This window comes from Pinus tabuliformis, chromosome 6 (assembly GCF_031772625.1).
Source record: "Pinus tabuliformis cultivar Carrire ecotype Pingquan chromosome 6, CPIR1, whole genome shotgun sequence".
NCBI lineage: Eukaryota > Viridiplantae > Streptophyta > Pinopsida > Pinales > Pinaceae > Pinus > Pinus tabuliformis.
The window spans coordinates 1,839,894,802-1,839,920,857 of record NC_142292.1 but is presented as its reverse complement, the minus strand read 5'-3'; positions in this window follow the sequence as shown (position 1 = coordinate 1,839,920,857).

Sequence of the window (26,056 nt, the reverse complement as noted above, 5' to 3'; positions counted from 1 at the left end):
ACTTATCCTTGTTAAAGCTTGACAGTGAGGACAAAATGTCTGTAACCGAGCACATTTATGATTTTCTTCATTTCTGCAAATCTCATGAAATTGATAGTGATCAGCATGTTTGCGTAGTCTTCTTCCTCACTGTTGAAGGTCATGCTAATCACTGGTGTCATACCCTACGACCTGCTTCTTTCCATACCCTTCTCACTTTCCTCAAGGAGCTCCATCAAGCCTTCGATGAGTGTGACCACCAAGATGTTTATGAATGAATATATCGTTTAAGAATGAAGCTTGGTGAATCAGTTGACTTTGCTACCCACTTCCTTCACCTATGTCATGAAATTCTTGAATGGTTTGTGGACCTTGACTTCAAGAGCTAAGAGATGAAACACTTGGTTCATGTCTCTTGAAATGGTGAACCTCCCGATTTTCCTTCTTCCTCGAATCTTGCAGATCACGAGACACCTCATGTCTCGAAGAGGGTGCCCCATCACAATAGCCACAAATCTAATAAATCTACACAATGGGTACCCCCTCGCAATGGTTCCAAAGTTGAGAAATCTGTATAGCATGTTCCCAACCCATCTTCTCAGCTATCTCCCACCCCAATGGAAGAAATTCCAGAATGGTTCAGACAGCCTATGGCGAAAACTCATCCCTCCATTAAGCGAGAGGAAATCATTGTTCATAACCCAAGTCTTGAATCTAATTTTCATCTCTGCCATCCTCCATCATCTACAAGCCATGACTCCTTGCACCATGACTCACTTGAGCAATCTGCTTCACAAGCTAGTTGCACGCACTCTCTTGATTCTCAAGCTGTTGGCTCAAGTTACAGTCATATGCAAGGCAATCTCATCATACAAATGGAGGAGCAGGACGGTGAAGACATAATCAATTCCTCTCAAAGCATTGTGCTTCCATTCTTGATCGATTGTCGATTCGTGAATCTCGTTGAAACATCATGCACAATCAATTATTTTGATCAACCTCCAATCTTGGGCTGTCATCACTCCCACGCTTCCGTATGTTGTGATGAATGCCCAAGCATATCATATGATCTATTGTCATCTCATGTACACTCTAACTCAGATCTAGAATGCGCACTGGTCAAATCATACATCCATATCGAAGCTTCCTCTACACCTCACTTTCCCGTGCGTCCTATCATTCACAACGCATCAACATGCCTCAGAGATATTCCATGTTCTCTTGCTTCTTCATCTTATGATTTATCTCCTTGATTGACACAAGGAAATGAGGTTGTCCATGATGAAAATAGCCTCAACACACAGAACTCTTCCCACACGTCATCATCTTGTGTGTTGCATGAAGACAACTCGTCAAGTCATCTTGATAAAAAATTTGATGAAGCCTGTGATAGAGATGGTTATCATCCTAAAAGAAGTTTTGAAATCAGTAACAACAACCATCCTCAAGCCATGCATGATCTGGTTCATATCTCAAAATGCAATTTTTCAATTCTGGAAAGTTTCGGAACCTACGAGGGAGTTGAGGCACTTCAACGTCCATTTATGGTTATGTTAGGACCTCGCGACTCTGGTAAGCCCACCAAACTAAATCAGATCTCGTTTCTCATGCACAATCCATCTATCTGCATGGTTGCACTTGACGTGGATCCTCATGTAAAGAATATTTACTATTCTATGTGTGATATTTCAAAATTTCAAATTTTCACTAATGATCGAATCCACGAGTCTGTTACAGCATGTTCATCTTCATGCACCTCTCTTACATCCAATTCAGGTTGGGTGTGTCTGTCCCTCATTCAATCATGAGAAAACGAAGTTGATCATCTCAAAGACTATCTTTATCCAGAATCATACTTATCGGATGTTCTCTCTTGTAATTAGCTCCTTGGTATTTGTGCAAATTTCGCACGTCATATCTACCCACTCATCACATCATCAATCTCCCTATGTGATGACGAGTGCACAACCTACCGCGTGAATCAAGTTACTCTCATTTCACCACACCCCGAATAGTTTCACACATTCACAGTGCTGGCATCCTTTCTACATTTTTGTGATGACCATGATGCCTGCACACTTTTTCACTAGTTGTAGGTGGGTGTTTTATAATGTCTACTGGACAGAGAACTTCGTTACCTCATTCAAAGGGTTCGCACGATTGTTCAAAAATTTTCTTTGTTCATGTCAAACTGGGAATATGGCATCTCGACTGATTGGTCTGATTTTTATTCTACCTTGGGTGGTTGTCATGTAGTTTATCATTTTCCTAGCATCACATCCAATGACAGTCGCTTCGCACACTATGATCTTCATAGTGAAACATCTTTATTCTTAGACTTTTTTCAAGCAAGTGAGGCACTTTGGCCTACGCTGATGGCTATAGTAGGCCCTCACTGTCTTGACATGATCGACAAGAATGACTAGATCTATCCATCCGTATTAGATTCCCATCATGATCCCCTCTCTCAAATTAGGAATCCATATTCTCAAATATCACAAATCTTTCAAAACAACCATCATGAATTTCATGATCCAATCGTTGAATGGCTAGAACAATCTTACTTGGAAAGTCATTTTGTAGGTAACAAAATTCAGTCCTTCCTCGCAGTCACTAAGAAACTTGGTGCGGAACAACACACACTGGCAAGAGGTCTCTGAGGTTTGTTGAAAAATGGTGGTCAAGGAAGAGGTAAGAATGTGCGTTGGGTGGTTGTGATACATTCTTCCACCCACAGGCGAGACATTCTCTCTCATGTGAAAGTTTGTCAAGTTTTTGCATTTTTTGTTGCACACTACTTTTTATCTATTTTAATTGTTTGTATCTTTGTGATTTCAGGTCGAGTACACCTACGGTGGCTTCACTAGAAATTTCATTTCACGTAACCCTGACCATTTAGTGTAGGAGTAGGAGTATTTTTTTCTTTCTCACTTGTCTTTGCTTTCTAGTTTGTATGTTTGTTTGCTTGATGACTTGGTTTAGTTTGTTTGCTTGTTTGCTTTGCTTGCTTTTGTTGCGTTGGCTTTGCTTACTATTTTTGTTTTGTTTTGTTTTTTTTTTATTGATACCTTGTTATTTTTGTTTTCCAGAAATAAGTGCTACCATCTACTGAGTTTTGGCTTTTGAATGAGTATGTGGCTGAAATCTAAGAGATGTGTGACACTGCAACACTTGGCCAGTCTTGCATCCATCTTCTCTGTGCTTGGTTGTAACCTTTGACTGATGAAGTCTTGACGGAAAATACAAGCCATCTGCAAGGGGGACTTTGATCCAACCATGAACTTGTGTCTACACTGGGAAACCCCATCCCTGTACTCAGCCTTTTTTTTTTTGTGTTCAAGCTCATCTAGCTAGTAGAAATGAAGAAGGGGAAAATCTAAATGAGAAAACCTATGTCAAAGGTATTACATGCTTCTCTGAAGGAACAACCTCTTATGCTCTCAATAAGTCAGGATCCCTCTTCTGCCCTGAAAACAAATAAGTGCCAATGCACAGTCCTCTTAAAAAAATACAAAGGTGAAAGAAGAGAAAGGCTTCCTGTGCAGAGAGGTGAAGCATGCAAATCCACCGGGCTACTGACCAGGCTCATTGGCAGTGGAGAAATGCATGTGTTCCTACATGACTTCACTAGGAAACTGTCCAAACATGCTAACAACGGAGCAACACCAGAGATGAAAACTTATACTCTGAAAATTTTCAACTCGCGAGCTAAACTACCCTTCCCGATTTTGAAACACTGTGATCAAGCTGAACTTTTGTTGTGTTTGAATGAGTTGGAAAAAGGTGAACCATGTCTGTCAATGGGGTAAGTGGGAAAGCCAAAGTAACTCACACAATGATTCAATACTCCTTGAAAGACCAAGGCCATGTGCTATTAATGAACCAAAATAGAGAAGCTAGAGTTCTACCAGTGTGTCACTAAGTGTTGTAGCGGCTACAACCACCCTCCAAAATTTTGGCTCGCGTGCAAATTTCAAAGCCTACTTTGGATCCTGCGATTGATTATCCATGGTCGTTTGTTGGTAAGTTGATGATTTTAAGCTCCCCTCCTTGATCCTAATGAGTTGTCAGCGTTGCCATCTTTTTGTAGGACATGTCATTTTTGGGCATAACGGTTGTTGTCTGTCATGCAAATGGAATGTTGTCTTGCTTCAAGGGAATTTCGTGCATATGAGTGGTTGTCATCACATAGACATGTTTCACACTCACCTTGTGCACTCACATCACGAAGGTTGTTGCATTAAGCAAAGTATGTATTATGTATTTTGGATGGTCTACGTGTCCGTGTGTGATCACAGTTGAGTCCTATCAATGTTTGCATATGTTTCATAGACCTCACACTTAGCCATTTTACCAAGAAACCTAGCCTCATCCAGCTTCTCGGAACTATGCGCTTTTTTTTTGCAACCGTCAAGCTTCCTCCCTTACTTGCTGAAAGCCTGAAGTGTGATGAGGCTCATCATTGGGTAAATATATTGACCTTAGTACACCTCCAAGCTTACTAAATTCAACTCTTCTCATAATTCCTTACATGTTTTAATTATATTTTGTTTAATGAGATGAATAAAAGTAAGATGTTATATCTAGTGGTTTAATGTGCATTGATTGCAGGTTTTTGGGAGAAAATTATGGAAATTATGGCTAATTAAGGTGCAGGAACTCGAATGAGACAAGAAGGAGAGATTATAGGAGATGGATCTTCCTCATTAAATCCTCACTCATTCAAATATCCTCCAATCAAATCACACTAGCTCGGAGTTGTAGGCAGCCGAGTCATGAAGATCATGGGCAGCTGAGCCAGTAATAGTTAAAGGACCAGTTCATATTGAGATTGGGAACAAAGCCTCCCTAGATTTAAGGAAGTTGTTGGAAACTTCAGTTGTATAAATAAGGAGGCATAGAGCCTCATTAGGATTCATATTTTTTCTGCAAGACAACTAAGCACTTTTGAGTTGAAGGATTGTGGCAAAACACTGTTATGTATTATTTTTTGATATGCTAATGAAATTGAGCCTTTCCTTGATCCAGCACTGAGTTGGCTCAGAGGGCTGAAGCTCTTGGGTTACGGCCCAAACCTAGCAGCAGAGGTTCCTCTTACTATACTTGTATGCTTAAGTTATTTCATAGATTACTTGTTGAAACAATTTTGGCATTGTTTCATTGCAAGTATTAGTGAATTTGATTAGTTTGCTTCCATTTGTGCATAGATTTAGTAGTAGATTTAAAGAGATAAAGGAATACCAAAAATGATGATAACAGGTGGTTCTTGCCTCACTCCTCCCTTCAGGGACCATGGTTTGAAGGAAAAACTCTCATTCAGCCCCAAAAAGACAGAATTCTGATTTCTTATGAAACTTAGGGTTTTCTGCTAATTAGGCTAGCATCTTTAGTTTTCAAGGATAGTTTGTAGTTGTTATTTCTGTTATCCCTAGCTTTGTATTAGATTTCATGATGTTTCACAATAGGCTGCAAAGCATTTCCATACATGAAGTAGGCAAATGTATAATGAAATTCTATTTTCTTATGTTGTTGGAGATCTTTCTTGTTTTGACATGATTTATGGGTAAATGCCAGTGATGTGTGTATTGTAGGAGTTTCAAGAGTGCAGGAAGATCTCATTTCAGAAACCTTATCCTAGCCTTATCCATCCATACTCACCAAAATCCACTAAGTCCATAAACTGAGTTATCATTTCAAAAGACCAACTTGCCATGCTTGTTGAGCAAATCCAACCATCCTAGAAACTTTGGTTTGAGTTCTAAGGAAGTCCTAGCCACTTCCTTGCCTTATTCCTTCCATCACTCACCTTCCCTAAGCCCTATACCACTACCTAAATCACTCCTTATGCTTTTGGCCTGATCCTGTAGGAATACAGGGGATCCTATAGGTGCATTAGGACATCCTATAGACATCATGTAGGACGACCTGTAGTGGCATGTTTTGAGGCCGATTTGTGAAAAATGCATCAAGAAAGATAGGAGAAGACCCCTGCTTGCCTCTCAAGCCTTCTGACCCTTCACAACCACCTCTCTCCACACCTAACCCACCTGCCATACAATCAAGAAGAATTAGCATTCATGTTTTCACAAAAAGGAAAAAATAAAAAGGTTTTTGTGTTTGTTCATATGCACAACAGTAAAGTGTTTTTATTAGATCAAATTGCATACTTAGGATAGTTAGGGTTCCACATGTGTTAGTTTATAATTCTTCTAAGGCAAGATATCTTAACAGATAGCTAGATGAGTGGTGTGTTTTAAGCATTTCTTTCAATCTTTCATTACTGCAGTAGATAACACTTCAATTCTCTCAATTAGGGAAAGATTCCCCTTTCTCCATTGGTAATCAAACTTATTCTAAATCAATAGAAGGTTGGTTTGAGAAACCCTATTGGTCTATTGCCAACTCGGTAGTGAAAAAGAGTGGATCCATTGCATCTATTTGTGTATACAACACTGTCACCTCCAATTTTGTATGAACCCTGGGTTGATAAAGTAAAGTTGGTAGCCCTAGGAGTTGCAACATTCTTGCTGCAATACTAGTTCTCATCACTTTTTGGCGCCATTGCTGGGGAGGTGTCTGAGTAGATGGGATTTCTACTTTCTTTCTTCCATTTCTTATCGCTTTCTTTCCGCTATTAGCTTCATTTTTGCAAAAGTAGTTGTAAGTTGGTTTGCTTCCCTTTCCATTCTACAAGTGAGTTCATTCAACAGTTAGCTTCAATTCAGTTTGTCATTTCAATTCTGCAATTAGTCTTAAATCTTGAAAAAAAAAAACACTTCTTTCATGCCTCATAGGAATAGGTATAACTTAGGAAAATTTATACCAAATACCCCCACCACTTCAAACATCGCACCTTCCCTCTTCTTCAGTGGCTATGGATTGGAGGACTCAAGCGAACAACCAGAGATTTTTGAAGAGCCTATAAGGGAAGAAGAAGAAGAAACCATTCCAACTAACCTAATGGCTACAAATAGAAATGATAGAGGAGATAGAGAAATAATTGAGGGTATTTTTACCATCATAGAAAGCAATGGGAATGCCAAGATGAAAAACATAAGTCCCTTTGCTCTTCCTCACTTCCATGGCCTGACCTCAGAAGATACAGATACTTTCCTTTTTGAGTTCGTTGTCATATGCAGAACTTATGATTACACCATTGATGATCAAAAGTTGAAAATATTCCCATCCACTCTCAAGGATGCAACTCTACACTGGTTCATGGGTTTACCTGGGGATAGTATCACCACCTGGGCTCAGATGTAGCAAGCTTTCAACAAAAAGTATAGGGACTACTGCATGTGCAAAGAGTATAAAGAGGAAATTTTTAGAATGACCTTGGGGCATGATGAGTCCTTAGAGGATTATGAGGAAAGATTCCAACTTAGCTACAAAAGGGCCAGGTGCACACTTGATCCTGAGTCATTTAAGCTAGTCCTACTCAAGGGGGTCAGGGAAGATCTTCTGGATACCCTAAACCTGCTATCAGGAGGGGACATCTACCAGCTACCCTATGAGGATATCAAGACCATCTTTAAGAACCATTCTAGGGTCACTAGGAAAAAGGGTAGGGGTATTCAAACAGTGGCTAACTCATCCTCATCCAACAGATCTATAAAAGGTGAAATTGGGAACATGTTGGAAGATTTTAAGAGTGAAATGTTGCAAACCCTTGCCCTACAGATGGACACTATGCACATCAAGAGGAAGCAGGAGGAAGCAGAGAGAGCATTAGCCATCTTTTGCCCTAGATGCACAAGGAGGCACCCTAGGAATGAATGTCCATTAAACTTGATAGAAATTTTATCGGTCTGTGAAGAAAACCACTCCACAAACAAGTTCCCTTCTCTACCTGGACTAAAATTTGTGTATCAGGGAACTAAAGGGGTGACTAAACAACTCTGCTACATAAATCAAAGAAGGCCTCATGGGTCTCGACTGTACTAGCAGGGCATGCAAGGGCCATCCTATGCATATTACAACCCTAAACAAAACACATCCATTCCCTCTTGGCCTCCCCCTACTCATCCCTCATGGTCTACATCTTCTCCTTGGTCTTTTTCACCTCAGTACCATTCCCAGGCAACCAACCCTCCATTTTAGCCATATACTCATCCACAGCCTTAGCGGAATGCACCACCCTACGGGTGGAGGCCCCCATACAACAATGCTCCAACTTTATTTCCTTCACTCCCTACTCAACCACAAATTTTACACCCTGGTCCACATAAACAACCTCAGATTCCCAACCAAATCTGAACCCGAATAACAGATATTCACAACAGGTCTATAGTTGAGAGACATCTTACCCTGCTTATGCCGTGGAAATTTAGGAAATCAACCTGAGGTCTGAGAGAGTAATCCCGGATAAACAACCTCCATCTCCACCTGGGGAGAGTGAGGAGGAAAGAGAGGAAAGTATGCCTAGATTGAATCCACCACCCTTTACTGAAAGGTTAACCCATCCAGTCTAGCCTACCCCAGAAGAGAATGAACTTCTGGGTGAATTGAAAAATCTATGTGTCAAAATTCCACTTCTCCAAGCCATTAAGGATGTACCTATTTACAAAAAACTGATTAAAGAGAAGTGTTTCAAACATCCAAGGAGGTGAAAAAGAGACACCCCTACCATTAATGTCATTGGAAAACTGTCTAACTTAATGTTGGGGCAGGGAATTTGCCCAAAGTATTTAGACCTTGGAAGCTCTGTAGTAGATGTGCACATCAATGACACCATTCTCCCACATACCTTGATTTATATTAGGGTTTCCATTAATGTAATGAATAAGGACACCATGCTTAAGCTGAATCTCTAGGGTTCATTAAGAAAGCCCACGATAGCCTTGTAGCTTGCGGACCGATCCACAGTAGCTCTAAGGGGATTGTTGAGGATGTGATGATCTCCATTGACTCCTAGGAGTATCTTGTAGACTTCTTATTTCTCCAACCTAAAGCTAATTTTAATGGTTATCCTCTCATACTTGGGAGGCCTTGGTTAGCCACTACCAATGCCTACGTCAACTACAAGACTAGAAACATGACTATAAAAAATGGGTATCTATCCAAGTAGTTTCTCTTGTACCCTCCTACTCAGCCATTTTTAGAACATGATTTACATTTATGGCCAGAATAGGAGGAAGAAGATGAATTCTACTCCGCCAAATTATATACCCTAGAAACTACCATGGGAGGAGGACAACCAGATGAAGGTGATTTGATTGAACACATCCTCCAAAATCCAACTCCCAACACCTTGTCTCTAGAGGAAGTAGTGAAGGAAACGAGGAGAAACCATCAGATTGACCTATGCTTAGTTGAGTCAAACCCTACTTGTGTTAAGACAATAGAATTCAGCCCTGAAAGAACTCTGAAAATCAACCCCTCTTTATGTACACCAAGAAGAAGAGTTATGTAACATGCTAAGGGAGAATTCAGATGCCTCTTCTTGGAATTACAAATAGATGAAGGGAGTGCACCCCTCGGTGTGTAGTCACCACATTTATATCAAAGAAGGTTCCAAACAAATCTGAAAACCCCAAAGGAGAATGAATCTGGATCTCAAGGATATAGTCAAAGAAGAACTGCAAAAGCTGCTGGATGCAGGATTCATTTACCCTATCTCGGACAGCGAGTGGGTGTCTCCTTTGGTGCTGGTCCCAAAGAAAAATGGGAAGTGGAGGATTTGTATTGATTACATAAAGTTAAACAAAGCGATGAAGAAGGACCATTTCCCTCTACCTTTCATTGACCAAGTGTTAGATGGCCTGACAGGGAAAAAGTTTTTCTCTTTCTTAGATTGGTTCAGCGGGTACAATCAAATCCAGATTAGCCTAGAGGACCAAGATAAAACCACCTTCACCTGTCCTTGGGGTATTTTCTCTTATAGGGTCCTTCCTGTTGGTCTATGCAATTCCCCTGCCAGTTTCCAAAGGGCAGTCCTGAGTATCTTCGCCGAGCTAGTCCAGGATGTAGTAGAAATTTATATGGATGACTTTACACCCTATGGTTGTGATTTCCAAGAGACTCTCTCTAACTTGGGTAAGGTTTTGAAAAAATGCATTGAAATTAACTTATCCCTTAGTCCTGAAAAATATGAGTTCTCAATTACTACAGGGACCATTCTAGGTCACTTAATATCTTAGGAAGGACTGCAAGTAGACCCAAATAAGATAGCCATCATCAAAAGGGTCCCGAATCCACAAAAACAGAGGAATTCCAGAAGTTTTTTTTAGTATTATCTGGATATTATAGGAGATTTATAAAATATTTCAGCAAATTAGCTTCTCATTTATTTGGGTTATTGGCCAAATACTTCAAATTTTTATGGTCAGAAAGTTGTCAAGAAGCCTTGGACACCCTAAAGGACAAGTTGACTACTGCACCTCTTCTCCGAGGCCCAAATTGGGCTCTTCCTTTCCACATACATGTCGATACCTCTCACAAATCCAAAGGAGCAGCTCTAGGCTAGATAGATGACAAGCTACATTATGCCATTTACTTCATCAGTAAGAATCTATCAAAAGCTGAGGAGAACTACATAGTGATTGAAAAAGAGCTCCTGGTTACTATGCATTCATTGAATTAATTTAGGCATTACATTACTGGTTACCAAACATTTGTACATATTAACCATCCTACAATTAAGTACTTGATTAATAAACCTGATGCAAATTCCCATATTATTAGATGGTTACTTTTATTGCAACAGTTTGATTTAACTATTATTGATAAGCCTAGAAAGGAGAATGTTGTTGCATATTTTTTATCCATATTTACTTTGCCTGTAGGGGAGGAAGGAATGGTTGATGATCAGTTACTAGATGAACACTTATTCGCCATTTTAGTTCTCTCTCCATGGTTTGTTGACATAGAAAATTACTTGGTGTCTGCACAGTTTCCACCAAATTTGTCCTCCAAGGAAAATAGAAAGATCGTAAGGAAGAGCACCCCATTCACTTGGATTGGGGGAAATCTATTTAGGCTAGGCCCGGATCAAATTTTGAGAATATGTGTCAGGGAGGAGGAAGTCTTTGACATCCTTCTGACCTGTCATGATGGGCCTTGTGGAGGTCACTTTGCAGCCAAAAGAACAACATTCAAGGTACTACAAGATGGTTATTACTGGCCCACTATTCACCAATATGTGAGGAGGTATATCAGTCAGTGTGATCGGTGCCAAAGGATGGAGAAACCTACCCCAAGGGATGAAATGCCTCTGCAACCTCATGTGACATTCGAGCCATTTGACAAGTGGGGCATGGATTTCATTGGGCCCATTGACCCTCCATCCAGATAGAAGCAATACATCATTGTGTGCATTGACTATTTAACAAAGTGGGCTGAAGCCAAGGCCATCAAAGCAATGACAAAAGAAAAGGTGGTTGAATTATTAAGGGAAAATGTGTTTTATAAGTTTGGGTAGCCTAGAGAATTGTTCACTGATCAAGGTAATCAATTTACATCTCACATGATTGAGTATTTGTTAAGCCAACACAAGATCAAGCACAAAACATCCACTCCTTACCTCCCACAGGATAATGGGAAAGTGGAGGTAACCAAAAGAGCATTGGAAGGCATTCTGACCAATGTGATTAGCAGCAGTAGAAAGGATTGGGTAGCTAGATTAGTTGAGGCCACTTGGGCCTACAATACCACCTAGAAGACCACCATTTGGTTCACTCCTTATGAGTTGGTCTATGGGAAGAAATATTTCTCCAGATGAATGAGTTAGATGAGTTTAAGATGTAGGCTCTCCTACACATAGAGGTGACACAAGTTCAAATGAAAATTTGGCATGACAAGAATATAAGGGACAAACAGTTTCAAGAAGGTGATTGGGATTTGTTGTATGATTCCCGGTACAAGGATTTTAAAGGTAAGTTAAAGACTAGATGGTTAGGGCCTTATGTCAAAGAAAAATGTCATGATAATGGTGTTGTATAGATAAGAACCATTGATGCAGAGGCTATCCCTTTACTTGTCAATGGGTATACATTAAAGATCGACAAGAAGCCCTTGTCAAAGTAAGAATTCATCAATAGCATCAGTAAGACATTGATGGTGGTGGACCAAGTCTCAGCTTCTACCCCACCAAGTCCTTGAAAAAAAATAACTTTGGGTGAAAACCTCTTTTGAGGCGCCCAGGGCAGGCAACTAGGATGAAAACCTCCTTGGATGTAGACTAGTTGTTTTACAAAAGAAAAAAACAATATATCTATACATATATATATATATATATATATATATATATATATACATACATACATACAAAAAATTGGAAATTTTGTTTTGTAGGTCAGAAAGAGGAGGATAAGCACAACATGAGAAGGACAAAAGAACCCACAAGAGCCATGTTTCAATCCACCCATCTCATATCTTTCTTTTTTCATCTATTGTTCCACTTATGAACCCCTCCAACTCATCTTACACAAGCTCTGGGTTTTCTACAGGATTCCCTGTAAACCTATAGGAGTTTCGTGTAGGAATTAGAGTGGCCTCTAAAATCCCAAGAAATGTAGTCTGAGAGCAAGGGGATGACAAGCATGTGTTTGGTAAAAAAAACATTTCACTCCACAATATCATTGCCATTCCATTCATCACCATGTCACCCCTGCATCCATCAATGAAATCAATTAAAAAAATGCAGATTACAAAAATAAAAAAATACAAACAAAAGAGAGAGAGAGAGGAGGGAAAGAGGAACAATACCTAGAGACAACATCTCTCACCTACCATTCCCTACCACCCTTCTCCACTCATTTCAACATCCCTCATGCTTCAAAGTTGAGAAAAAGTATGAAATTTTAGGGGAGAGGCAGCTACAGGACATCCTGTAGGTTTCCTATAGGAAATCCTGTAGCAACCTATCCCATAAAGGAAACCTCACAATTTGCAGCCATCTTCAGCATCAGGATTCCAAGGATGAGGAAGCTCCTCCAGAGCTCAGCAGCAACAACAAGATCACCAGCATCACTCTCCAGCACCTGCACATAAAAATAAACAAGCATCAAAGGAGGAAAATACACATAAGAATATGCATCAAAAACATAGCAAAGAAGCATCATTCTCTAGCATGCATCATCATCAAAGCATATTACCCACATGTATGTCATCTCACTCATGCTCTCTCACTCGTATGATATGATCAAAACTGTAGGATTATGTGAGAGTTGATTTTATAAGTAAAGGTGGCCAGTTAAGTTGGCAACCTTCAGCCAGTCAACAAGAAGAAAACAGTTAGACCACTCAACACGTGGAAAAAAGTCAAATCAGAAGAAAAAGGGAATAAAGCCAAAAATTGTTAAGTTGCGGAGGAAAGGAGTGGGAGATGATTATGAGGTGAGGTGGAATGATGGACTGATAGTGGGACCAACGTTTAAAAGGAGGTTCTCGTACTTAGACAGCCAACGCACCACCCCACACGATCAGCCATATATGGAAATAAAACACTGATTCCCATACAAAGAGAGCATTAGCAATTTTGAGAATTCATCGAACAAAGAGGTTGCTCTCGACCTTCCTAAAGTAGCACCTATAGGAGACAATCAACATCTACAATGTAGGAGACCTACAGGAAACCTAAAGGATACACAAAAATCAATTTACAAGACTACTAGTAATCACTAAGGGAGGTGAAATCAAAGTTTATCCTCACCTGAATGTAACAAAGCGAGGTAGGAGTTATACCTTCCATGTTTTCCATTTGAAAGAAAAAAAAATCCTCAATTTTATTAAGTAAATTGTAGTATAGGAGATTTGTATTGCATGTCACTAAAAATTAACACTCATACCTCCCTCACCTACCATAATTCTTAAATTTTATCCACACAAGCATCCACAATTACTAGGGAAATATGACAGGAGGTTTCAACAAGAGAGAATCCACAAAAACAACAAGGATCCACTAGCATCCTCATGTAGTGGAAATTTTCACAAGGCACCAATGGATGGGGTTCTTTGAGCGGATGAGAGGATACTATGATGATGTGGCCATAGAATTTTCCCTCTCACTCATACCCCTCAATAGGACCAATGCCACTACTATGGTGAAAAACTTATTAGTAGTAATTACCCCTGACGTTATGAGCAGAATCACTACACTCCCTTTAGGGTTACCATGGAGAAAATAAGACAAGGGTAACAACACCCTTGCAAAGAAAATATTCTTTTTGGAAGGAGAAGAGCCAATGGAGGACAAAAATGGGGTTAGAACGGAAAGAATTCCATACCCTTGGAATGAAGTTAGTTACCACCTCATTAAATACATATCATGTGAAGGGAGATACAGTGTGGTGTATGGATACCACTTCAGACTCCTCCAAGAACTGAGATTTGGAGAGAACACACCTCCTCAAAACAAATTGAGTACACCCTATTTCCTTCTATAATCAATGATAGACATGAGCATCAAATTGTGGGAGGGAAAACATCAACAACTAGCCCATCATGGGTTGATCAAACTCATCCTTGAATATGCTCTACAAAACCTAAGACTCCCTATTACATGGACAACCTTCAGAGACATGTAGGCAGGAGGAGAAATTCAAGCTCTTGATTATGAAAAAATCCCCAATACTAGTGAAAATGAAGAAGAAATTGTGGAGGAAAAAGAAGAATAAATAGAGGAGGAGAATGAAGAAGAGATATAAGAAGAAACAAAATAAGAGACAAATGGGAAAAGTGAGGAAATAGAGGAAGAAGAAGATTCAAGAGGAAGGTGAAGAAAAGAAAAGAATGAGAAGGAAATTGGAAAAGAGGAAACATGAAAAAAGGATGAAAAAATGTCTACAACTCAAGGCAAAGAAGGGGAAGAATCACCAAGGGTATCTCCAAAACCCATAGAGAAAGATGCAACAACTACTCTTACTTCCCTAAGTACACATATGAAATCAAAAGGGAAGAGGCAAAGAAAAATCCCACTGTAATTCAGGACAAGAAAGAGCACAAGGATTAGACAAGGGAGACCTCAAACCCCCACAAAAACTCCAATTGTCATTGAGGATTCACCAAAGAAGCAAGAAAAGGCAGCCCCTCTAGAGAAAAATCAAGGAGAAGGATCATCAGAACAAGCCTCTCCCAAATCTCCCATCACTTATGTTAGGAGGCTTGTCACAAGGTCAACCTCATCAAAGGGAAAAGGTCTCCTACAAGAGACACAGATAGACCTATAGGAAGTAGAGGCCATCCTACAGGAAACTCTGTTAAACCTACAGGAAACACAGAAAAGGGACCAAGAAGGTATCACTCAACAAGAAACAAAGAAAGAAGATCAAGAACTGAGAGAACCTAGTCCACATCCCAACCTCAGCTCCTAATATAGGTTCATTGAAGGAGGTAGGGTAATCCCACAAAATTTTTCCATTCCCCTATTCTTTGAACTTGAAAAAGAGAGGGAAAGGACACACAGGTGGATGAAAATTTCCAAATCAAAAGTGGTGGAGGATGTAGGCCACATGGAGGATAAATTGAAGGATATGGGTAGATAACTGAGCAGCATAAGGGACAGAAAAGCAATGATGAAATCTCAGTTAGAAGTATAGAATGCATGGCTAAGGGGACAAATATAAGAAATGGAAAGCCAATTGGAAACTATGGCCAGTTTATCCTTGGAGGCAATCCAGTACAGGATGTCAGCAAAGTCTTATGCCCTATATCTCAAGGAACAATGGCTAAAATTCCAAATCAAGACTCTAGCACAAAGAGGAACTATGGCAAGTTTATCCTTGGAGGCAATCTAGTGCAGGATGTTAGCAAAGTCTTATGCCCTATATCTCAAGGAACAAAGGCTAAAATTCCAAATCAAGACTCTAGCACAAAAAGGAACTATGCCCTTCCAGGACTATAGACAATTCATTATTCTCTGCTATCAAAGCACCTTGAAAGATAGAGCAAAAATATCTTGCTTTTACCTACACAACTTGGCCTTAACAAATTTGAATGTGTGAGACCCAAATTCAAAACTTGGAGACTTTCAATTGATGGCCTTAGCATCATGGATGAATCATGAGGAGGCAAGAGCTACATAGATAAAAAAGGTAATGGCAAAAGAAGAGACAAAACCCCTTATGATCAAATCTGAGAAATCTAATCCAATGGCTATCATCAACACCCACAACCTCATTGCAAATGATCGCAAGCTTGCATGTAGGTACCTTGCTGCACAAGAATAAATAGTCACACACTTTGAAGACATGTTCAGATTGCTAGGAGATGACAACATGAAAGTTTCCAAAGGAGATGGAACACCTTACCTTACATTCTAAAAATTAGATAATACCATTCTCTTGACAGAATGAGAGAGGCACTAAATAGAACCCCCATGTATAAGAAGGCTTTACAAAGACTCAAAGTCAATTGGATTGGCTTGAGGCTCAGTCCATCATTTCTTTTAGGAATGTTGGATGGAAGGAAAGAAGAAGAAGAAAGAAAGCAGTGGGAAGAGATAGAGAGGAAAGGAAGATTTTATTCACAGGAAGAGGATACTACAATGGAAGCATGGGATGTCAAGAAAGCCACCAGAGCAATGAAGGAAATGGACATAGATTAAGTTGCTCAGAGGATGAAAAACACTTTCAGTAGGGGGCGATGATGAGGCTCAACATTAGGTAAATATATGGACCTTAATACACCTCCAAGCTTACTAAAGTCAACTCTTCTCATAATTCCTTACATGTTTTAATTATATTTTTCTTAATGAGATGAGTAAAAGCAAGATGTTATGTCTAGTGGTATAATGTGCATTGATTCCAGGTTTTTGGGAGAAAACTATGGCAATTATGGCTAATTAAGGTGCAGAACTTGAATGAGACAAGAAGGAGAGATTATGGGAGATGGATCTTCCTCATTAAATCCTCACTCATTCGAATATCCTCCAATCAAATCACACTAGCTCAGAGTTGCAGGCAACCGAGTCATGAAGATCATGGGAAACCGAGCTAGTGATAGTTAAAGGACTAGTTCATCTTGAGATTGGGATCCAAGCCACCCTATATTTAAGGAAGTTGTTGGAAACTCCAGTTGTATAAATAAGGAGACCTAGAACCTCATTAGGATTCATATTTTTTATGCAAGATAACTAAGCACTTTCGAGTTGAAGGATTGTGGCAAAACATTGTTATGTATTATTTTTTGATATGTTAATGAAAATGAGACTTTCCTTCATCCGCAACTGATTTGAATCAGAGGGTTGAAGCTCTTGGGTTAGGGCCCAACCATAGTAGTAGAGGTTCCTCTTATTGTACTTGTATGCTTAGGTTATTTCATAGATTACTTGTTGAATTAATTTTGGAATTGTTTCATTGCAAGTATTGGTGAATTTGATTAGTTTGCTTCCATTTGTGCAGAGCTTTAGATAGATAAAAGAATACCAAAAAGGTGGATAATAGGTGGTTCTTGCCTCACTCCTCCCTTCACGGACCATGGTTTGAAGGAAAACCTCCCATTCAGCCCCAAAAAGACAAAATTTACATTTCTTATGAAACTTAGGGTTTTTTTCTAATTAGGGCAATATATTTAGTTTTCAAGGATAATTTGTAGTTGTTATTTATGTTATCTCCAGCTTTGTATTAGATTTCATGATGTTTCACAATAGGCTGCAAAGTATTTCCATGCATGAACTAGGCAAATGAATGATGAAATTTTGTTTTCTTATGTTGTTGGAGATCTTTCTTGTTTTGACATGATTTATGGGTAAATTCCAGTGATGTGTGTATTGCAGGAGTTTCAAGAGTGCAAGAAGATCTCATGTCAGCAGCCCCAACCTAACCTCATCCATCCATAATCGCCAAAATCCACTAAGTCCATAAACCGAGTTATCATTTCATAAGACCAACTTGCCATGCTTGTTGAGAAAATCCAACCATCCTAGAAACTTTGGTTTGAGTTCTGAGGAAGTCCTAGCCACTTCCTTGCCTTATTCCTTCCATCACTCACCTTCCCTAAGCCCTATACCACTGCCTAAATCACTCATGCTTTCGGCCTGATCTTGTAGGAATACAGGGGATCCTATAGGTGCATTAGGATATCCTGTAGAACGACCTGTAGTGGCCTGTTTTGAGGCCGATTTGTGAAAAATGCATCAAGAAAGATAGGAGAAGACCCCTGCTTGCCTATCAAGCCTTATGAACCTTCAAAACCACCTTTCTCCACACCTAACCCACCTGCCATATAATAAAAAAGAATTAGCATTCATGTTTTCACAAAAAGGACAAAAAGAAAAATGTTGTTGTGTTCATTCATATGCACAACAGTAAAGTGTTTTGATTAGATCAGATTGCATACTTAGGATAGTTAGACTGCCACATGTGTTAGTTTATCATTATTCTGAAACAAGATCTCTTAAAAGATAGCTATATGAGTGGCGTGTTTTAAGCATTTCTTTTAGTCTTTCATTATTGTAGTAGATAATATTTCAATTCACTCAATTAGGGTAAGATTCCCCTTTTTCCATTGGTAATAAAACTTCTTCTAAATCAATATAAGGCTGGTTTGAGAAACCATAGTGGTCTATCGCCAGCTCAATGGTGATAAAGAGTGGATCCATTGCCTCTATTTGTGTATACAACACTGTCACCTCCAATTTTGTATGAACCCCAGGTTGATAAAGTAAAGTATGTTGTGTTTTGAGATCCCTTTTATGCCATGTTGGTGGGATGATCATCATGCATGAGTTTTGTGTCATACTGATAGGAGTCTTTTGACTGAGAGTTCCTGTAGTGGAACATCTCTTGGCGCCACTTCTGTGTGAGGGAATTTTCCTTGTATGACAACAATATCATCTCTATGTACATCATCACTATTGAAAATACTTAATGTAGTGGCCTACACCATCTTGACATCGGGGCCCAGAAACGTAGTCCCTCCTGGACCAACTCCATTATCAACGACTTATTTTTTATGTTGTTGATGATTGACATGTTCCTCTTATTTACAACATGCACATGTATTCATTTATGTTCTTTTAGAAATGCAATTTAACACATCACGAAAGTAAAAGGTCTTGGAAGGGTCCTTCATTACACCCAGACCTGCATCAAGTGGTATTAGAGTGGTCTTTGCATGGATGTGGATTGTAGTGTGAACAATGGAACATGCAGTGACACAGGATGAAAAAATGATGTACAAAACCATGCTCAAAATTTCCCAAAGGGTAGAAATAATGTATGAAACTCTACAGAAAGAGACAGAGGAAAAGGAGCGATTGCAGCTTCAGTTGCAAGCCATGGAAGAGGTCCTGGAAGAACTGAAGCACAACAAACAAAATCTTCAAACAGAGAACGTTGAATTAAAGATCCATCTACATGAATAGAAAGAGGAAAAACAAAGTTTGCTACAACAACTGCAAGCTAAGGACAAGGCCTTGCAAAAGTTGCAGCGTGACCCATGTGAGGTAAATGTAATTATCTGAATTCATGTATGTGTCCTGATGATGATTTCATTGTTTTTGAAAATCAAACCACAGGAATTGGCTCCAAACTCTTGAAGAGAATGGGGTATGAAGGAAAAGGCTTGGGTGTTAATGGCCAAGGCATTGTCAACCCCATCGGAGTAGAAGAATTACCCCGTCAGGCAGGACTTGGGTATGTCAGAAAGGAAGTTGAGGAATGTGCCGAGACAACTATTGAACCACCAACAACAGATGATGATAAGCCCTCGTTAGTTCTTTCCAAATTGACAGAGGAGGTAAAATATGAGATTTCCTTTCAGTTTCATCGTCACATAGTATGATTTTTGTTGGAGATGTGGAGATCCCAATTACAGGGAAAAACATGAGGCTCCCTACTAGGATGAGGCACAAGGAGGAAAAAGAACTTGGTGTTAGTAACCAAGGCATAACTCAACCATTGGAGGTTGTCTAGAGACCTCAATTTGTAGGCTTGAGATACACAGAGGGAGAATGCTCAAAGGCATCAGATTCTTCCGAGACATCATCAAAATCATCAAGGAAAGAGAATAATGGGAACACATCCCCATCACCCCATGGTAGTGCCCATTGCAAGGAAAGAGTTGTGGCAAGCTCTCATCGCCATACTTACACCAGAGATAGCTAGGAAAGGTATAAATAGTTTCGATATTTGAATGTTCATTTCGATTATAATCATGTTGTTAATGATGAGCATAAAACATGGCATGGAAAAACATGTACCTTTTGTCGATTACATAACCATACATTTTATAAGTGTTGGAAAAGAGTGGCAGCACACAAAAGGATGAGGCATGAAAGACCCTCTCGACAACAGGGAAAGAAACATGTTAATCAAATCTGGAGGAAGAAGATGTATTGCAGTCACTGCGACAGAAATGGCCATCAAAGAGCCACTTGTTGGAGGCTCCATCCAGAGCAACACCTTAAAGACAAAGTTTCGGTGCATGAACCTGATGAAGTAGTTGTTTAACAAGAAAAACCACCACAAGGAGGTGACCCATTCACCTTGATAAGTGAAAAATGGTTTCTAGACATGTTAGAATTTCATGGTCGTTCTTTTGTAAATCATTTGTTGCATTTTAAAATGTAAAAGTGATGATGTGTTTTCCATCACTTGTTCAGAAACAATGATGTCTAGTCTTATTTTGAGTTGCATGATAAACTATGAAAGTGATGTCATGTTTCCATCACTTGTCAAGGGAATAATAGTATTTGGACTTATCTTTGTAAATAATGTGTTGCAATGATGAAGTGTTTTCCATCGCTTGTTGAAGCAACAATGATATGTTGGCATTGTTTTGTAGCTGAGGTATTGTGTCCATATTGATGTAAACTTGACCACCGAGTATGTGTGATAAACTTGTGGCAAGTGTGGGGCGTTTGGGTCATTCGTTGGTCATGTAAATTCAACATGTAATTTGCAAAACAGTGTACTATAGGTTGTAGGTGTCATCTCATCACTTAAGGCTCCGAAGAAAGGTGAAGGAGATGGAAGTGAGGCCTTTCAGGACACTTGTGATGCAGACAAGGTACAGAAAAGTTGCAGATTATTTTTCATGCTTTTGTAGGACCAAAAGCTCCTAAATGGGGAGGATTGACCCAGGTGGCTCGAGAGACACACACAGGACAAAGAGGGCTTATGAATTCTCAAAAATCAAAGTGTTTGGATTATGCTCAAACAGGTTCATGTTAAGGATCTCGTCGTCGTGATCATGGTGGTGCAAACGGTTCGTCAATCCGAGTCTGGGTGAGGAAGATAGAGGCAGTCAAAGTTGGTTTGACTTTTGCTGACTAGGTAGGATTATCAAAGGCACAATTTGAACTTTTTCGGCAGATGGAATCTGGCCAACTTTAGCCAAATTCCGAGCGAAATTGTTGCCTTGTTAAAAATACTCCTTCACCCTATGTTCAAGAAATTTCAAAATTACATATTATATATAAAAAAATAGGGGGGGTGGTGGGCCACCACCCCCACCACCCCACGCCTCTCCCAAAATCTCTTAACATAACCATATGACATTTATGTGAAGCTGGTGGGGATCAAACCCGCCCGGCCCATGTGGGTCGGCCCCCACCGGGCGGCCCATGATACGTACAACCATACACCCAAACAAGCCAAAGTTTTAATATGCCAGTTGAAAAATGGTTACGGAGGTTATGGGGGCGGGCCGCCCAATGTGGACCCGACCCCCAAAAATAATTTTTTCAATTATTTAAAATAGTAAAACTATAATGTAATAAAAATAGGGAGGGTGGGATTTGATCCCCCGACCCCTCCTCAACCATTTACCTCATTTACCACTATGCCAAACTACTTTCTTGTAAACACCACCAACAAACTTACATAAACACTCATTTTCACCAGTGCGCCCAGGAGATGGAGGAACCAGGAGTGGGCACGGATTTCGAGACAGAGGAGGCAAAACCCTAAAACACATTTTGAGGTAAAATATTCTTTGATGCCTGAAGATTCTCCAGGGAGGTAAAAATTATTTTTGTCAAAATATAACCAAGTTTATAGTCAATTTTCTCAGATTTTCGTAGGGAACACTATGGCGAGGTTGGAGTCACCTTTTGAGCAATTGTTTTGCAGATTCCCAGCGAAGGAAAATCATTGAGGAATCTTGAGGGAATCTTCCAGATTCCTTGGAGGCCGAAATTCGCCAGAGTTAGAATGCAACCAACTTCATACTCATTTTTCTCAGAATTCCGCAAGGAACTCGATGGTACAGTCAATTTCTTGATTTGAGCAGAAGATTTGCAAAGGACCCAGAGGATGGAATCTTTGAGGAATCTAGGGGGAATCTAAAAGATTCCTTGAGCCCTAGATTCGCACTTTCTCAGAATTCAGAAATTCGACAGTCGATTTTGCACTATTCGACACCACAAATCTGATGGTGTGTTTAGATCTTTCATTTTATCATTCTATTCTTCGACCACTTCTCTAAGTGGAGTGTAGGTGTTAGCATTTATGTGTCATGCTCCCCCTAAGTGCATGCTGAATTCTTTGATATGCTGAAGTGTTGATTGAGCTCCCATGATTGAGTCCATGCTCCCCCTGAGCATTAGCAAAGTCTGCAAAAAGATGTTCTAAAGAAGAACATAACTCTATACATACATCACAAATGACCTTCCTATCACCAATGAATCATACTTGCATCCATCCCAACCAAGTGGGGATATACCAAATTTGACTCATCCACCCAATCGAGTGGGGATATATCAATTGTTTATGAAAAACAAGAAACATTACATCATTCATCCCATGCATAGTGGGGTTACAAATTAGGTCTTTTCATGACCGTTACATTAAAAGATATACATGACATATATAACAGAGACCAAATGTCTTAAACAAGACCATGATAGTCATCAACAACTATCATTAGCATCATTTTTCAATAACATCCAGGCCAACAACCTGTATATGTCCATTAATAGTTCCCAACATATCATAAACCATGTTCTCCCCTTGAACCTGTGTCACCTGTTCACTGTCAGATCTTATCATTGCATATGTTAGTAAGAGATATCAAAGCATCATCATCAATCAGATATACACTAAGTGATTAACAACACTATGAGGACCAATATATCAACAAATTGAAATCATAGAGGAGATAATTGATAGAACCATAGTAGACCCCCTTTTTCCTGAGTCTGGTCCATTGTTTTTCTTCAAACCAACATATGTGCGACTGTGTCCACAGAAACTCGCGTATGTACACGACTATATTTCATGAAACTCGCATATAACCACCTTTCTCTGAAAAATAGGATTTAACAGCAGGATGATGCAGAAACTACTCCCAACTTTTGTTTGAGATATTCAAATGTCTCTCTGGGCAGTGGTTTAGTTAATATATCAGCGACCTGTTCTTTGGAGGGAACATACTCCACTTTGACTTTTTGTTCAAGCACTTGTTCACGTAGGAAATGATATTTGATGGGTATGTGCTTGGTCTTGGAGTGCATGACTAGATTCTTTGAAATACTGATGGCACTTTTATTATCACATAGAATGGAGATGGGTGGAGTACATGTGATCTGAATATCTTGCAAGGTTTGCATCGTCCAAAGTAATTGTGTGTAGCAAGATGCAACAACCACGTATTTTGCTTCACTTGTAGATAATGCAATTCAACTTTGTTTCTTGCTAAACAAAGACACTAACTTGGAACCCATATATAATGCACCACCACTAGTGCTTTTTCTGTCATCAACACTTCCTTCCCAATCTGCATCTGTATATGTATGACGTGTAAGATCTGTATCTGTAGGATACCATAAGCCAAAGTTCTATGTTCCTTAAATATATTTGAAAATTCTTTTGACTACCTGAAGATGTGATTCCTTTGGATTTTCTTGGAATCTTCCAACTATTCCCACTGCATGCATGATGTCCAGTCGGGTACCTATTAGATAAATTAGACTACCAATCATGGATTTGTAAGTTGGTTGATGTACCACTGCTGATTCATCATTTGAGCTGAGACTACATCCTATTACCATTGGAGTACATACTGGTTTGGAATCTTCCATGCTGTACTTTTTCAGGATTTGTTTGAGATATTTGGTTTGTGAGAGAAAAATACCATCTTTATTTTGATGTACTTGTAGACCAAGAAAGTAGGTAAGCTCACCAAGCAGGGACATTTCAAATTCTTACTGCATTACTGAAGCAAAATTCTGACTCATGGATTCTTCATTTCTACCAAAAATGATATCATCAACATACACAACAATTATTAGCAATTTATCAATGTCCATGTTTGTATATAGATTGCTATCTGCTGACCCCTTTGAAAAACCTTGTTGGTGGAGATATTTGTCAAGACGGTAATACCATGACCTTGGAGCCTGTCTTAGACCATAGAGAGCTTTTTTGAATTTTCATACAAGATTTTCATCATTTCTAAGATTGAATCCTTCTGGTTGTTCAATATAGACTTCTTCTTCTAAGTCTCCATTAAGAAAGGAAGATTTAACATCCATTTGGTATACTTTGAATTTCTAAAAACTAGATAGAGAAAGAAACATTCTGATGGCTTCAAGTCTAGAAACAGGTGCAAAATTTTCTTCAAAATCTATAACTTCTTGTTGAGCATATCCTTTACAAACAAGTCTGGCCTTGTTTCTAATAACTTCTCCATTTTCGTTCAGCTTGTTTTGAATATCCATTTAATTCCTATGATATTCTTATCATGAGGTCTAGGAACTAATTCCCAAGTATTATTCTTTTCAATTTGCTCAAGTTCTTCATTCATGGCCTTGGCCCAAGATTATCTCTGCATGCTTCATTTATATTTTGAGGTTCAGTGGAAGATAGTAATGCTAGATAGCTTGAAGCTTCGGAATGGTTCTTCTAGTCTACACACCTGCTCCTTTTTCTCCTAAAATTTGAGCTTCTGGATGATTTTTATGAACATACCTGGACAGAGTCTTTTCATCAATCGTTATCTCTTCTTCTGGTGCTTCATTGGTTTCTTCTTCAGAATCAGTGTGATTTGATGAAGGAAAATGATCCTCATCTTCCTCATTGTCATAATCCTTGGTTTTTATCTATTTTGGATTTTTGCATGCTTCATCAACCACAACATCAATACCTTCAATAATTTTCCCAAGTCTTTTATTGTAACATTTATATCCTTTACTTCAGGAAGAGTAGCCAAGTAGAATACCTTCATCTGCTCTAGGTTCAAAATTACCAAGTTTTTCATCAGTCCTTTTGATGTAACATTTTCTTCCAAATAATTTCAAGTATTTTACAGTAGGAGTCTTACCATACCAAAGTTCATGTGGAGTTTGAGTGTTGTTTACCTGAACATTTGCTTGGTTGAGAATAGTGACGGCAGTGAATGCAGCTTCACCCCAGAAGGTTGCAGGAGTTCCAGATTCATCTAGCATAGCACGAGCCATATATTGAACAGTTATGTTCATCCTTTCTACCACTCCATTTTTTTGAGGAGTTCTTGCGGTGGAGAACTACCTTTTTATTCCATGCTTTTCACAAAAGTCAAAGAATGTCTGAGGTAAATTCCCCTCCTCGATCAGATCTGAGGCATTTGATTTTGCGATTTGATTCATTTTCAACCAAAGCTTTGAAGGCTTTGAACTTTTCAAATGCTTCATCTTTATGCTTTAGAAGACCTATCCAACACATTATGGAAAATTCATCAATGAACAATATAAGTATTCTTCTCCACGAGGTGACCTTTTCCTTGATGGACCACTTAAATCAGTATGAACAAGTTCAAGAGGCTTACTAGCTGACCCTTCCTTTTCGATGAATTGAGATCTGGTTTGCTTACCGAATTGACATGATTTGCATATAGTATTTTCAGGAATGTTGATATTTGGAAGATCACGAACACACTAGAATCTTCATGCTTTTCTTATTTGAGAAAAGCTTAAATGTCCCAATCTTTTGTGCCATAGCCAGTTTTCATTATTTTTGTGTAGATAATACTGTTGTTTTCCTCCCTTGAGTATGTATAGCTTTTTTGGAGTTCTTGTCCCCTTGGTCACAGTTTCTCCTGTATCAAGCTCACAAATAACACATCCATTTGATCTAAATACTACTTCATTTCCTTGATCACACATTTGACTCACACTCAACAGATTATGCTTTAAGCCATCAACATACATAACATTCCC